Raw genomic sequence first — 17,331 nt, 5'->3', positions numbered from 1 at the left:
TCAACCAAACTACACAACAGGGGTTATCCCAAAAAGATTGTGAAACGAGCAAAGAAGAGGGCACTTAATGCTAACCGAGAAGTCCTGCTATCAAAGGCTAAAAGACCCCCAGAGGACAAAACGGTTTTTGTATCAACCTTTATTACCGCATCACAACAGATCAAGCAAACCATTTAAAAAAACTGGAAAATCCTGAACTCTGGTAACTTACAAATGGAAAAACCTCTGTTTTCCATCAAATGAAGCCAAAACCTCAAGGACTTACTAGTTCACACCAGACCGAGAACAATGACGGGACATGGAACCTTGAGCACCATCACTGGCTTGCCCCCTGTGACTGGCCACTACCGCTGCGGTTCTTGCAGTGTGTGTCACCTTACAACCAATTCCAAACAGATTGACCTGGGTTTAACAACTCCCTGGGAACAAAGGTCACACACTAATTGCAACTCACAAGGAGTAATATATTTAATAACATGCCCTTGTGGGAAACAATATGTGGGTATGACATGCAGGAAGATTCGTACCCGTATTACGGAACACCGCAGCACTGTGAGATGTGGCAGGTCTAACACAAAGTTGACATCTCACTTTGCAGAACTGGGACACACAGCAGAGGATCCACGGTGGACGGTCATTGAAAAACCCACTTACCATGACCAAGATGAAAGCAGAGCCCTCTTTGTAAGGGAACAAAAATGGGTTTTCCGCCTCCGTAGTGATCTACACGGCCTGAACGATGAGATACCGTGGCATGCCTTGGGGAGATGAATAACTAAATATGGAAGTCCATTTACTTGACCTCATTGCCTACACTTCCCCAAATTTAAACATCAATGTTGCAGAATCTGGGGCTGAATTGTCCCAGTTATGATGAGGTTCTGACTGTGCAATTTAGGGACAAACTTTCTTTCCCAAGCAGCAACATTTGAGGGACCCATGAGTATGCTTAGACTGTCAGATAACGACAGCCCCTGATGAAAGTGACTTCATCGCTCTTTGTTTCAACTGCACACTAGATCGGCAGTCGTCGTTGTTGCCCCTATCTGGGACTAACTTAACAGCAACGTGGTGGGGCCCACCACAGTATGTAAAGAGTGATGCACGGCAATAGTCGCCTCTGCCGTTTAATCATCAGGTGGCTCACTGGTACTATAATTTATGACACACAGTTAGTATACAGGTTCCTGTATGCTAGTACGATCTCCTCAAATTGAATAAACCCCCGTTCCCGTTCTACCACACACATGATGAAGTCTCCATTTAAACATCGGGTGGCTCACTATGACCATATTGTAGGATATACAGCTGGTACATGGGCTCCTGTATGCTAGAGTGATTTCCTCGTATAGGAAAAACTACCATTCCCATCTGCACTACGTACGTGATGACGTCATGCGACGTGATCACGCGGAAGAGCAGAGACCAGGTAAACGCGAGGCAGTGTTTATTAAGAGCAGTGCCACAACACGCCGAAATCTTTGCGGCGTCTATGCATGGCGGGCACGAATTGTGCTGGAGCTATCCTACAGAACAGTAATTGGGGCCACAAGACGATGGGTGTTGGTCATTATTTTTGAAAGCGCTAAGATGGGTTCACTTTCTCTACTCGGATTCTGCACAAGCTGGGCGTTTTTTTTTTTACCAAGATGGGCTTACTTCTCCTACTCGGGTCCTACACGGGCTTGATGGGTCCTCCTTTTGACCACATAGTTTGTTCACTGTACTCCGCAGCATGGATAGGGAGCAGAAATACAGTGAGGATATATTACACAGATTTACGGGGCTGATTTTGTGAATGCCGACACCCCTTTTATCCAACTGAAGGCAGGAGGGGCCTGTTTGGGCTATAAATGGTATGTTTACATTGAGAACTAGTTTAATCTACCTGCATATATTTTACCCTCGAACACAGGTTGTGTTCTTTGGAGCTTCACCCGCTGACGCCATTTCGAGCCTTAAGCATCAATAGACTCGGTAAGACGCCTATTCCTGCTTTTTTATCCTGAGGGCTATTTTATTTTACTGTGTATGACAGGATATGTACTTTGGGAATTTTGTCAACTTTAAAAAGGGGTTGAGAGTTTCCCCTGTTATATGTGAAGTGCTTTCTGCCCAATAGTGTTATTTAAGATGGACTAAACCCAGATCAGTTGACTGGGGGTGAGTGCTTGCAATATTCAACCCTCCGTCCATCATCCCCTTTGGTTTTGCTTTGTTCGCTCTAAGTTGGCAGGGTATGCCCAGACGTGGATCCCTTACTCACTTTGCCACTGGATTCAAGCTAGCCTGGCTGATGACGGCTGATTAGCCAGAAACTGGTACCAGGATGCTTGTTTCCTGTCCAGGGAAGGCATGGCTTAGCAGTTCGGGCTGGACTGTTCCCATGAGGCACAGGGTCAGACTGATTTGCATATGGCCATTTCTGAACTGGGCTGGCAGAGTGGGCTAAAGACGGTGATGGATTAAACCTAGATCAGTTGACTGGGGGTGAGTGTTTGATTGATTCCGATGGTCCGTCCATCACCACCCCCTTTTGTACCGCTTTTGGCCGCCATAAGTGTGACAGGGTATGCTCAGACGTCAGACCCTTGCTCACTTTGCCACTGGATTCAAGCAAGCCGGGCTGAAGACGGCTGGAATGCCAGAAACCGGTCCTCGGTAGCTTGTTTCTGGTCCAGGGAAGGCATGGCTTGGCAGTTTGGGCTGGACTGTTCCCATGAGGCACAGGGTCAGACTGATTTGCATATGGCCATGTCTGAACTGGGCTGGCAGAGTGGGCTAAATAACGGTGATGGATTAAACCCAGATCAGTTGACTGGGGGTGAGTGCTTGTATTGTCAACGCTCCATCCATCATTTCCTTTGGTTTTTCTTTGTTCACCATAAGTTGGCAGGGTATGCTCAGACGTGAGACCCTTGCTTTCTTTGCCACTGGATTCAAGCAAGCCGGGCTGAAGACGGCTGGAATGCCAGAAACCGGTCCTCGGTAGCTTGTTTCCGGTCCAAGGAAGAATTGACTTGGCAGTTCGGGCTGGACTGTTCCCATGAGCCACAGGGTCAGACTGATTTGCATATGGCTATGTCTGAACTGGGGTGGCAGAGTGGGCTAAAGAACGGTGATGGATTAAACTCAGATCAATTGATTGGGGGTGAGTGCTTGTATTGTCAATGCTCCATCCATCATTTCCTTTGGTTTTCTTTGTTCGCCATAAGTTGGCAGGGTATGCTCAGACGTGAGTCCCTTGCTCACTTTGCCACTGGATTCAAGCAAGCCGGGCTGAAGACGACTGGAATGCCAGAAACCGGTCCTCGGAAGCTTGTTTCCGGTCCAGGGAAGACATGGCTTGGCAGTTCGGGCTGGACTGTTCCTATGAGGCACAGGGTCAGACTGATTTGTATATAGCCATGTCTGAACTGGGGTGGCAGAGTGGGCTAAAGAACGTGATGGATTAAATCCAGATCTTTTTACTGGGTGTGAGTGTTTGATTGATTTAGATGGTCCGTCCATCACCACCCCCTTTTGTACCGCTTTTGGCCGCCATAAGTGTGGCAGGGTATGTAGGAGAGTAGGGTCTGCTATCCTATGGTCACCCCAAATTTTTGCTTTTTGCTTCACTGGTTTCTGACTTAATGTGGCTGTGGGCCTGCTAATCAGACCCACAGCCTGCTGTTCTCTCTCTAAATTACTGCCAATGCACTCTAGGTGCATTACGAATTGGAACTGGTTCACCTTATGAGCCCCTGTATAAGTGCACCCTAGGTGCCCAGGGCATAGGTGTATCCAAGGCCTACCAGGGGCTGCAGCATGTATTGTGCCACCCCTGGCCTGGCCTCCATATTTGACACAACTGGCTGATCACTCAGCTGGGGTAAGTCGGTGTAACCACCTCTTACTTAGGTACAGTATGTCTGTGCCTAACCCTAAACTGGACACATATGTTCCTATCAGCCACTCCTATGGAAGGCCTCATCAATCCTGGAGGCAGAGTGCTTGGAAATATGTGAGATGGTGCTCTGGCATGAGCTGAGCCTGTCTGCAGCTGTCGGGAACCACTCCCTAAGCTGTTCCGGGATATTGCCATACCATATACTCTTAAGTGCATTATAATCCTCGCGGTTAAATGCTATCTTTGGCTTGGCTTTATCAAAACATGTCGAGTAAGGTGTCATACGAATTGGAATACTATCCCCTCGCCAATTCTGGCGACGGGGATAGCATTCCACCCTTCTAGAGGGACACGACATGTGTGTAGCCTTAACCCCGGTTAAAGTTAAACAGAGCCTCAGCATCACAAAATGGACGCTGCCACCACAGACACAAGTCTGGCCTCCTGCTGCTGACCGAAACTCGGCAGATGGTGGCCTGGACAAAGGGTTTCCTGCCTTGGGAGGTGCGAGCACCACCCCAGACAGGATTTTGTGTATTGGGTAGGACAGGGCTGAATAGAATCAGACATGCCCGGGGCACACAAGGTGTCCCCGTGCATAGGCCAGTCCAAACCGGTCCTGGGACTTTCCAGACCCAGGCTTGGCGCGGAACTGGACAAAGGAAAGGGGGTGTAGCCGCCCCCCTTCCTGGTTCCTCCCAGAGGAGGAACCTAGTAGGTGATCCACCCCTCAGATTGGGAATAAGAGCGGGAGCAGTGCCATTGCACAGCAGATCATCCTGAATCAACTTTACACGAAGAAGAAGACTGGACTTCGACATTCTGCTGCACAGAAGACTGAAGAGAATCTCCCTTGTGGCCTAGGAGTGGCAACCCTGTGAACACAGGTACCAACCAGCAACTCGACGTCTGCTTTGCCGCCGCCTCCCGCCGGAGACCGAGCCCAGAGCCCGACAAGAACCAGACTCCCAGACCTCTCAGAGCCCGATCCACAGTCCCTGCAAAGAAGGGACCCGTGGAGGCGCCGAGTGACGTGGGACCGGACCTCTTGGAAGACACTCGAAAAGCTGACTGCGCAGCTTCTGAGGCATCCTCGACGTTGTGCTTTGGGGATTGAGAACCCCCACCACCGAAGAGCCCTTGCACCGAAGATCAGCCCTCCAGCATCTCCACGATCTGCGTGGGGCCATTTTGCATTGTGCCACTCAACGCGCCATCCCGGCCACTAGCCACGTGGTCAGCGGCCATCTTGGCGACGAACCCGAAGATTTACACAGCAGGTCTGGTTGCTCCAGACCTACCCAAGCTCCTGTGAAAAGGAGCACCCGCTCTGACCTTGCTGGTCCGAGTGAACAGCATCTTTCAACTTCTGCGTGGCTTGCATTTGCCAAGGCCTGTTTGCTCCAATCAGGTCGCCGACACCGCCAACAGCGAGAAGCCTACGTGGGACAGCTCGTGACCGACTCCTGGACGTCCTCGACCCCGGGTATCCACGTGGCTGCAGAAAGAAGCTACCCGACAACGCCTGTTTGCACCCGACATCGCCTGGTTCCAATCTGGTTCCACGGTAGTCACTGGCTAGTGACTTTGAACACTGTCCCCTCTGCTTTCAGGTCTTCACATCTTCAGATGCACCCTTGGATCCACCGGAACTCTTCTCATCGAGCCGCCTGCAGCATCTTCAGCTCCAAGCGCCATCGACCAGCGTGACGAAACCCGACACTACTTCGACCCTGTGCACCCGCTTCCTGTGGGTGAGGTAACTCAGCTCCGCCAGTGCTCCTGCACTGGTACACATCTCAAGGGCCTGTGTCTAAAGTTTTAACTCCGTAGGTCACTCGGAAGGTTCCTAACTTTCTAACTTTGTACTTTTTACGCACCATAGACTTTGTATTGGAAAGTGCGTGCACTTTGAACACTGCACCTGAGTCCCGTGGGCCTCTCCCGACTTAGTCACTGCTAGTCCCGAATAGCTCCAGCGATTCCCTAGGCCCTAGGCCTCTTCACTTTCCTCCTGGTATCTCTTATACCACTTTCTTAGTATATGGTTTAGGTGGCCCCTAGGGCTCATCCATATTGTGCAACTTTTGTGTATTTTAAACTGTCTTGTGATTTAACGCTTGTGCTTCTGTGCTCATAAAGAGTCCAGGGGATTTTATAGTTAATAAATCAATATATATTTTCAATATATATCTGTGTGGTGTCCCTTTCATTTGGTATTCAAGGGGGTTGTGTATGGTATAACAGCTGGCTTCACATGCCTTTCAGAGTTTAGCCTAAGACTGCTTTGTCCACGTTACCACTAGGATAACTGGTCTACAAGGTTGAATTACAACCATCACCATAAGGGTTGCTTGGCATGGTACAAAGTGATCACTAGAATTAGTGAGCATTATATACCAGGCCAACTTCTCACAGGGTATGCTCAGACGTGAGTCCCTTGCTCACTTTGCCACTGGATTCAAGCAAGCCGGGCTAAAGACAGCTGGAATGCCAGAAACCGGTCCTCGGAAGCTTGTTTCCGGTCCAGGGAAGACATGGCTTGGCAGTTCGGGCTGGACTGTTCCCATGAGGCACAGGGTCAGACTGATTTGCATGTAGCCATGTCTGAACTGGGGTGGCAGAGTGGGCTAAAGAACGGTAATGGATTGAACCTAGATCTTTTGACTGGGTGTGAGTGTTTGATTGATTCAGATGCTCCGTCCATCACCACCCCCTTTTGTACGGCTTGGTCCCCGACCCTGATAGCCAGTGATGATCCTGTCTTGTATTCCTTTGAGCATTTTGAGCAGTAACTCACGTGCGTTTTCGACAGAAGAACCGCCACTCAGATGGTAGACAACAAACTATTGGATTTGCAGCAAGGAAACAGCGATCTCCTTGCTTACCTTGCACAATTCAACAGACTGGTGGTAGAGGCCAACTGGCCTGAATGCAAAAGAGCGTCATTGTTTTATTGAGGACTATGTGATGACCTAAAAGACATGCTGGCTCAGGTGGTCGACCGCCCTCAAGACTATGATACTCTCATAACCCTGGTTCAACAGTTGTACCACTGGTTGTCGGAACAACAAGGGGAGAAGAAGCGTGCAGAGAATAGACTGCCACCCACTTTGCCCCGTGCTGACTCCCGCTGGTCCAAAAGTGCTTTGTCTGAGGATGGAGAATCCATGCAGATCAGCTCTGTTTGCCCCTTTTTACAAAACTGAAAAGGATAAAAGATGACGCGACAATCTTTGTCTTTATTGTAGCATGAGTGGTCACTTTGTGAAAGACTGCAGGAAGAAGCCAAAAAATGACTAGAGGGCGGACACTTACCGAAAGGGCACAGTAGGCAACACTACCCAGATAGCTACCACCCACGACACTTTTGATGTATCCTTAACTAGTCCCAATGTTCACCTCCAAAATGTGTCTGTCATGATTGACTCAGGGGTTGCAGGGAATTTCTGTGACTGGGGGTTTGCCCCCAAACATTGAATCCCCGTGACAAAGAAGAGCGCCATAGAACAAGTTTGTGCCACTGATGGTTCCCCGGTCCCCTTTCTCATAGCACCATCCCCTTGATCATGGAAACACTCATGGGGCATAAAGAGGGCAGGGTATGCTCAGCCGTGAGTTCCTTGCTCACTTTGCCACCGGATTCACGCAAGCCGGGCTGAAGACGGCTGAAATGCAGAAACCGGTCCTCTGTAAATTGTTTCCGGTCCAGGGAAGGCATGGCTTGGGAGTTCGGGCTGGACTGTTTCCATGAGGCACAGGGTCAGACTGATTTGCATATGGCCATGTCTGAACTGGGGTGGCAGAGTGGGCTAAAGAACGGTGATGGATTAAACCCAGATCCGTTGACTGGTGGTGAGTGCTTGTATTGGCCACGTTCCGTCCATCATTTCCTTTGGTTTTTCTTTGTTCGCCATGAGTTGGCAGGGTATGCTCAGACATGAGTCCCTTGCTCACTTTGCCACTGGATTCAAGCAGGCCGGGCTGAAGACGGCTGGAATGCCAGAAAACGGTCCTCAGTAGCTTGTTTCCAGTCCAGGGAAGGCAAGGCTTGGCAGTTCGGGATGGACTGTTCCCATGAGGCACAGAGTCAAACTGATTTGCAAATGGCCATGTATGAACAGGGGTGGCAGAGTGGGCTGAAGAACGGCGATGGATTAAACCCAGATCAGTTGACTGGGGGTGAGTGCTTGTATTGTCAACGCTCCGTCCATCATTTCCTTTGGTTTTTCTTTGTTCGCCATAAGTTGGCAGGGTATGCTCAGACGTGAGTCCCTTGCTCACTTTACCACTGGATTAAAGCAAGCCGGGCTGAAGACGGCTGGAATGCTAGAAACCGGTCTTCCGTAGCTTGTTTCCAGTCCAGGGAAGGCATGGCTTGGCAGTTTGGGCTGGACTGTTCCCAAGAGGCACAGGGTCAGACTGATTTGCATATGGCCATGTCTGATCTGGGGTGGCAGAGTTAGCTAAAGAACGGTGATGGATTAAACCCAGATCAGTTGACTGGGAGTGAGTGCTTGTATTGTCAACGCTCGGTCCATCATTTTCTTTGTTTTTTCTTTGTTCGCCATAAGTTGGCAGGGTATGCTCAGACGTGAGTCCCTTGCTCACTTTCCCACTGGATTCAAGCAAGCCGGGCTGAAGACGGCTGGAAGCCAGAAACCGGTCCTCGGTAGCGTTTTTCCAGTCCAGGGAAGGCATGGCTTGGCAGTTGGGGCTGGACTGTTTCCATGAGGCACAGGGTCAGACTGATTTGCATATGGCCATGTCTGAACTGGGGTGGCAGAGTGGGCTAAAGAACGGTGATGGATTAAACCCAGATCAGTTGACTGGGAGTGAGTGCTTGTATTGTCAACGCTCGGTCCATCATTTTCTTTGGGTTTTCTTTGTTCGCCATAAGTTGGCAGGGTATGCTCAGACGTGAGTCCCTTGTTCACTTTCCCACTGGATTCAAGCAAGCCGGGCTGAAGACGGCTGGAATGCCAGAAACCGGTCCTCGGTAGCTTGTTTCCGGTCCAGGGAAGGCATGGCTTGGCAGTTTGGGCTGGACTGTTCCCATGAGGCACAGGGTCAGACTGATTTGCATATGGCCATGTCTGAACTGGGGTGGCAGAGTGGGCTAAGGTACGGTGATGGATTAAACCCAGATCAGTTGACTGGGGGTGAGTGCTTGTATTGTCAACGCTCAGTCCATCATTTCCTTTGGTTTTTCTTTGTTTGCCATAAGTTGGCAGGTTATGCTCAGACGTGAGTCCCTTGCTCACTTTGCCACTGGATTCAAGCAAGCCGGGCTGAAGACGGCTGGAATGCCGAAACCGGTCCCTGGTAGCTGGTTTCCGGTCCAGGGAAGGCATGGCTTGGCAGTTCAGGCTGGACTGTTCCCATGAGGCACAGGGTCAAACTGATTTGCATATGGCCATGTCTGAACTGGGATGGTAGAGTGGGCTAAAGAACGGTGATGGATTAAACCCAGATCAGTTGACTGGGGGTGAGTGCATGTATTGTCAACTCTCCGTCCATCATTTCCTTTGGTTTTTCTTTGTTCGCCATAAGTTGGCAGGGTATGCTCAGACGTGAGTCCCTTGCTCACTTTGCCACTGGATTCAAGCAAGCCGGGCTGAAGACGGCTGGAATGCCAGAAACCGGTCCTCGGTAGCTTGTTTCCGGTCCAGGGAAGGCATGGCTTGGCAGTTCGGGCTGGACTGTTCCCATGAGGCATAGGGTCAGACTGATTTGCATATGGCCATGTCTGAACTGGAGTGGCAGAGTGGGCTAAAGAACGGTGATGGATTAAACCCAGATCAGTTGACTGGGGGTGAGTGATTGTATTGTCAACGCTCCGTCCATCATTTCCTTTGGTTTTTCTTTGTTCGCCATAAGATGGCGGGTATGCTCAGACGTGAATCCCTTGCTCACTTTGCCACTGGATTCAAGCAAGCCAGGTTGAAGACGTCTGGAATGCCAGAAACCCGTCCTCGGTAGCTTGTTTCCGGTCCTGGGAAGGCATGGCTTGGCCGTTCGGGCTGGACTGTTCCCATGAGGCACAGGGTCAGACTGATTTGCACATGGCCATGTCTGAACTAGGGTGGCAGAGTGGGCTAAAGAACGGTGATGGATTATACCCAGATCAGTTGACTGTGGGTGAGTGCTTGTATTGTCAACGCTCCGTCCATCATTTCCTTTGGTTTTTCTTTGCATAAAGAACAGTGTCAGCTGGACTTAATTGATGCTCCCAGTACTGTGTTATTTTAGGCATTCCTTGGCTGGTAAAACATAACACCACCATAGAGTGACATAAGCATACCGTCACTTTTCTGGATCAAAACCTTCCAAGTCATGTTCCTGGGTTCGTACCCCCACTCCATCACCTGGATGTCAAGTCGTCACCACTACCCTTGCAGACCTGCCAAATACATATGTGGACTTTGCTGATGTTTTTGCTAAGCACAAAGCGGAAACTCTCCCTCCCATTTGGAAGTTTGATTGTCAAATTGATCACCAGGAACATGGGTTACTTGCAGCCGTATTTACGCCTTGAGAGAGAAAGAGAAGGATTATTTGAAAACATATCTAGACAAATATTTGGTTAATAGTTTCATCCGCCATTCTAAATCCCCGGCCTCATTCCCTCTTTTCTTTGTCCTTTAAAAGGAGGGGACCTTTGCTCCTGCATAGACTATCGAGCCTTGAACCGGGTGACCATCAAGAACAGATATCACCTGCCGCTCATCGCCTTCATGATGAATCAAGTACAATCAGCAACCATCTTCACCAAATTGGATTTACATGGTGCCTACCATCTGGTGAAGGTGAGAAAAGGCGAAGAGTGGAAAACAGCCTTCTGTACTTAGGGCCCGATTAGGATGGCAGACGGACCAGCGTCCGTCCTCCACCCCGAGGAGGAGGGACCGTCCGCAGGGGTTGCGACATTCCCTCCCACGGAATTAGGATGTGACCGCCACCCTGGCGGTCACATCCCCTATATTTTACATTGTGGCGGATGCTGCTCCAAGCAGCACCCGCCGCAAGGTTAAATGTTCATATTTTCCTTTGCATGCACGAAGCGGCAGGTTTCCCCCAACACCCCTGGGGGCCCGCATCGGGCCCCCATACTCAAACTCCACATGCTTTTCCACGGCGGAAAACCTGCCATGGAAGAGAATGTCTCCGCCGGCATCCTAATATGGCTGGCAGTGTCAGATTGACACCGCCACCATATTAGAGCTTTTCCGCTGCGGTCGGAAGGCGACTGCGGCGGACAAGCGGCGGAAGAAAAAATGACCCCCAGCCATCCTAATCGGGCGGGGGGTCTTTTCTGTGTCCGCAGCGGTGAATCCGCTTCCGCCGACCCGGAGGATGCGGATTCACCGCGATCCTAATCGGGCCCTAAGTTTGGACTTTTCGAGTACCAGGTAATGCCATTTGGCTTATGCAACGCCCCGGACACCTTCCAACACCTGGTGAACAGCGTGCTGAGGAAATAGCTGGATGTTTTTGTACTCATGTATTGATGACATTTTAATTTTTTCACACTCGCTTACTGAACATATTGAACATATTGAACATGTAAGGAAGGTGTAACAAGCATTATGCGAAAATCACCTGTTCGCCAAAATTGACCAATGTGAGTTTCATGTCACAACAGTGCACTTCTTGGATTTTATCATCTCACCTTCGTTTGGCTACGGATCCAGCCAAAGTACAAGCCGTTCTCCAGTGGCCAGCACCAACCTGCATTAAAGAAATACAACAATTTATTGGCTTCGCCAATTTTTATCGGCGATTCATAACAGACTTCTCAGGAGTGGACACCCCCATTACCTCTCTCCTTCGTAAAGGTCAGAAGTTCTGTTGGAGTCCAGAAACCGAGCAAGCATTTTAAAATCTCAAAAAGGCCTTTATATCTGCCCCTATTTTCTTGCACCGAGATACTAACCAACCCTTCTATCTAGAAGCCGATGCCTCGAACATTGCTCTCGGTGTCATATTATCACAGAGGTACCAGGACATGGGCCAATTACATCCAGTGGCCTTTTATTCCTGTGAACTGGCCAAAGCCGAAAAGAACTACACCATCCTTGATAAAGAACTTTTAGCAGTTAAGGAAGCTTTTCAGGAGTGAAGATATTATCTTATGGGCACCAAAAATCCTGTTGGCGTGTACATGGATCATAGAAAATTACAGTTCTTAAAATCAGTCAAGGTGCTCAAACCTAGATGATTACGCTGGTCTTTGTTCTATGCAGATGTCTCTTTTGCAATCACCTTTCGACCTGGGTGCAAGGACGGAAAAGCTGATGCTCTTTCTCTGCCCACTCCGGAGGCAGCACAAACCAGCGAACCCCCTTTATTGCTAGCCAAAACTAATTTTCTGAATAACAGAATCCTTTCTGCTGACGACGAATAGAGGAACGAGCCCTGTGCGGAGGAACTGACCTTGGACCCTGGGACTTGAACTGTGCCCTCTCGTGCCTACTCCGGTGCTGCTCCTCGCATTGCGCTGTAGGAGGAGGCGCTGGGTGTGAGCTCTGTGCTGCTGGGGACGACAACCGGCTTTGCTCCAGGGTGGAGCGTTGCGCAGCAGGGACTCACTCTCCCAGGAGTCCCTGCTCAACCACAGCCACCTGGTCCGCGCACCCTGTCAGCCACGCCCCCAGGCGAGTAAACTGATTTAATCACCTGTGCCCCAGTGACCGATGGGAATCCTTTCTGCTGACGACGAATAGAGGAACGAGCCCTGTGCGGAGGAACTGACCTTGGACCCTGGGACTTGAACTGTGCCCTCTCGTGCCTGCTCCGGTGCTGCTCCTCGCAACGCGCTGTAGGAGGAGGCGCTGGGTGTGAGCTCTGTGCTGCTGGGTAGGACAACCGGCTTTGCTGCAGGGTGGAACATTGCGCAGCAGGGATTCACTCTCCCAGGAGTCCCTGCTCGACCACAGCCACCTGGTCCGCGCACTCTGTCAGCCACGCCCCCAGGCGATCACACACTCCCTATATCTGGCCCAGTCTGCTGCAGCGCGGGACGTGCCGGGCTAAGCCCGGGCAAAGGGCGGGCACTCTGTGGCCCTCAGAGGCCTGAGGAGACCGGACTGGACCAGGGCCCCTGCCTAATTTGCACTGTGAGGTACACACACTTCGCTGACTCTATCTAGTCTTTGTTATTGCTCGCTATTAGAAAAGTGTAATTTTATTATCATCAGAAGCAAGGCATTACCACCACCAGTATACCCCAACTGTACTCATCATCTAGGAATGTCTAAACAAAAACAATCTGTTACTCCCTGCAACACAATGTACAATTATCTAGTTCAGGTGGTGGCCAAAATAAATAACGAACGTAGGTCTTCGCTGGGTCTTAGTCCAACACCAATAGTTACTCCATTGGAGACCCCAACGGTGAATCTTCTGGAGTTGAATGATATTAACAAAACTGCAGCATTCTCCCAACCTAGCACTGATAGCCCTATGTTGAATGCTTCCACTAACTCAAACTTAGACATAATAGTGGAAGATGAATTGGTTGACCTACAAAAAGATATAGAGCTAGTTGAGGATAAATCTCCTCCTCCGGCGCCCGTTCCAGCGCCGAGAGTAGCCAAAGGGGCCACCAAATACCAACCTAAGCGAGGCGGGCTCCGCTCTAGTAGGAAAAGACCTGCCACCCCTCCTAGTAAAAGCACCATAGAAGAGGCAGGGAGAGAAGACGATGGTAGCATGTTGTGGGATGTTGCCAATATTAAGAAATTTATGGGTATGTTGGACTCGAAGTTAAGTAGGATCATCAAACCCCTGTTATCTATAATTGACCACCACACTGAAAAAGTTAATAAACTTGAGGGTCTTTTGAAAAATACCAACGATAATGTGGAGGCCATACCTAACCAGGTTGTAATCATGTTAGAGGAAAAATAAAATACGGACACTCAACCAGGAAAGGGGAAAGAACAAGTAGCCCCAACCCATTCCTCCATACCAAACCTAGGACTAGGTACACACACCTTATTAGACGATGGTCCCATAGCAAGACCGGTGATGATCGAGGAACCCGGCTTAGATGCTGTACCGGTGGAACTAATCGTAGAAGCCTCCCCTATGATCCTGGTCCTAGCTAACGTACCACTCTTGAAACCAGGCCAGGTAGAATCTCCCCAATCATTACAAAATAAAGCGTTGCTCTGGTTGAGCAATAACATGCATATTTCTCCATGGGGCAAACAAAAACTGGCACTGGATTTGTTAACAGCAAGAAGAGTGAAGTGGATAGGGAGCAACATTAAAAGATTTGAGGGGGACTGTGTGGTACTAAATTTTAAGGGACCTGAAGTACTGCCTGAAGTCTTACTTAACCTATTTCCCCCCCAACGTAGAACAGCAGAAATAATTCCACTCACACTGGACTTCTTTTATAGCAGAAGAGGTCTTGTAGCAAATCCGAATATTCTTAGGACCAAGTGGTCAGTTGTGGGAAGTAGAAGAGGATGGGGTGTCCCAAATCTTGATCAAGGCTTGAGTATTGAAAATAGATTTTCTGCCCTTTCTAATTTAAATGAGTGTGATTGACTGGAAGAGTTTAAACATGTGCAAGGGAACACTCAGGGGAGGAGCACAAACCGAATTACTGCCAATATGGTGTGCGCACAAGCAATTCAGCAGGCAGGAAATTGTAGCGAATCAAAAGATTTCAACGCAAGGGGAAGGGAAAACACTCTGCACAATAGAAATATCGATCCCAAAATTGTAAGGAGCACCGGTAGGTTGTCGGAGCAGGATTCATATGACCAACTGAATGCCCCCGCAGTGGTCTCAGAGGTTGTAACCACTTTGACCGCTGAGCCGGTTTGCAGTGGTACAAGGTTAGGTCAAGTAGGGATTAAAACGGGCAATCCTATCCTGACCCTTATGTCATGGAATATTGCAGGTATAGTGTCTAAAATGGTAACTCCTGAATGGTGTGATTTTATTGATAATTATGATATCATTTTACTGCAAGAAACCCGGACTTTAAGCACGGTTTTTCGCCAGGGGTTTGTGAACTTTCATATTCCAGCAACAAAAAAACGAAAAGGCCGTCCCTCAGGAGGGCTGTTGATATGGATACGTCAGTGTAACGGGGTGAGGCTGCGGACTGATGAGGAGTGGTGGACACCCGGAATTGACCCAGTACAACCTCCTTCCTTGCAGACAGAGTCATGGGGGACAGATCACGACGAAAACGATGAAGAGGAAAGCGGCTCCTTTAAGTGGGCATACACGGAGGAGGAGGATCCGCCTCCTGCACACGTCAGCGAGTCCAGATTGGCTAAAACGGAGGAAGTGTTGTTCATGGCGTGTGACATCACCCCAGAAGAGACGGCGAGGAGCGGAGACGGAGACGAAGAACCAGAGACCGGAGATACCGAAGAAAGAAGTAGAGAACCCGAAGAACAACTGGGAGTAGGCGGAGGAGAGTCCGTGGGAAAGCCAGGAGGCCAACGACCCTGCGAGCTCCGTGCCACTCTCCCGGGGGAGGAGCGTGGCTTTCCCAGGTACGGCAGCGTATGGCGGCTTGGGTGGGAAGCAAGCGTGTTAAATAGTGTACAGAACCCCTGTTTGTGTCCTGCGTCCCCCCCTCTTGTTTCCATTTACCCCGCGTTTTCCCTCACCGTCTGTGTACAACCCACCCACTTCACTGGCATAGGTTAGAGGTGCACGTTCACCGGTGACTCCTCTCCCAACACACTACACCCGGTCCCTCGGTGCCTAAACCCCAGCGGACAGCTGAACTAACGGCCCCCTTTCTGTTGGTCTTCTCTTTCCATGGGACACCGGAGTCAAGGGAGCAGCATACAACCCGGACCCTGACCAGACCTTGAGAGACAGCGCTGTGCCCAGAATAGGAGAAGGAAGAACCCCCGAACGCCTAAACGGATCCCAGCCAGTTTGCAAAAGAGAGACTCACGTTTAGAACAAGGAGAACGTTAATGTTAAGAACAAACCGAGGAATACCAATAAAGCCCTCTTTAACCCCACGAACCGGTGTCCAACTCGTACCTGAATCACAACCTGATACCTCTATTGCCCCTGGTCCACAAGCCCAGTCCACAGTGGTGTCAGAAGTGGAACCTACTCCCTCAGAGCAAGACCCGATCATGGAACAGGTTATCCAAACCTTAATAGATGGGCAACAGAAACTGGAGTGGGCTATTGGCCAACAAATCAGTACCGCTGATGCAGACTGAGCCCTATTCCGCAGCACCATGACTCAACAAATGGACAACTTACAAAAAGTGGTGCAGACCCCAGGAACCGCAGTGTCGGTAGAACGAAGACCTTTCGGACCTCACCCATCGGGGGTCTCCCTACAGAAGTACGTCATAGGTGAAGACCCGGACGCATTCCTGGTCAATTTCGAGAGAGCTGCCCACGCATGTGGGTGGCCAGAGGACAAATGGCCTTTCTTTCTCGCTCCCTTGCTGACGGGAGAAGCACAGACAGCATACCAGGTCGCTAACCATTCAGGAACATCCACCTATACCGAGATCAAGGGGGTGATACTGGATCACCTTGGTATGGATGCAGAGGCATACAGACTCAGGTTTCGGAAGGAAAAAGGAGTCACAGGAGAAAACCCCAAAACATTGTACCTGCGTCTGAAAATGGAGGCGGAAAAATGGCTAAGACCCGACACTCGGAGCAAAGAAGAGGTCATGACAAGCATCATTTTGGAACAGTTCATGGAAGCGCTACCATATGGTACCCAAAGATGGTTGAGGCAACATCCAGGCCTGACCGCAGCTCAGGCGATTGAAATGGCAGCAAACTATACAAGGGCCGCTCCTCGAACCTTCCCTTGGGAGATGGAGAAATCCTCTAAGACATCAGTCCCTCCACCCAAGATGGAGAAAAAGAAGGCCGTCTTCGAACCTGTGAAAACACTGCCCTTCCGCCCGGACATACCTCCTCTAAGAGGACCCCAGTGCTTTGAGTCCGGGGAGTGGGGCCACATAGCACGGTTGTGTCCCAGAAAAAAACCAGCGGAGGAACCCATGGAAGTTGGGTACATTCCTAAGGCAGTGATGTACAGCGCAGAAATGGGGCCTTCCTACTACGTAAGGGTACGGGTGAACCCCACTCCTGTAAAAGCACTCCTAGACTCGGGTTGTAGACAGTCAGTAATAAGGGAGAAACTCGTGTATCCCTCTTGTCGTAATTGGCATGGCCGCGTTAGCGATTAGCTGAACCTACACGTTGTCCTCCTTAAATTTGGCTATATATGAAAACGCCATTTTGAATGTTACGGCGGCCATCTTAGACCATAAGCGGCCTCGTGGCCGGCGTGCCCTTTAGTCCGTTGTCCGTTCCACTGACCACTTCAGTCTGCCCAGCAACAGGCTATTTTTAGTACTGGTCAAGCCGCACATGCGCAGTTCCAGCTGACCAGTAAGACCTTAGGAATGTGCGCC

Source organism: Lissotriton vulgaris, chromosome 6 (genome assembly GCF_964263255.1).
Source record: "Lissotriton vulgaris chromosome 6, aLisVul1.2, whole genome shotgun sequence".
Taxonomy (NCBI): Eukaryota; Metazoa; Chordata; class Amphibia; order Caudata; family Salamandridae; genus Lissotriton; species Lissotriton vulgaris.
This window is presented reverse-complemented; position numbering follows the sequence as displayed.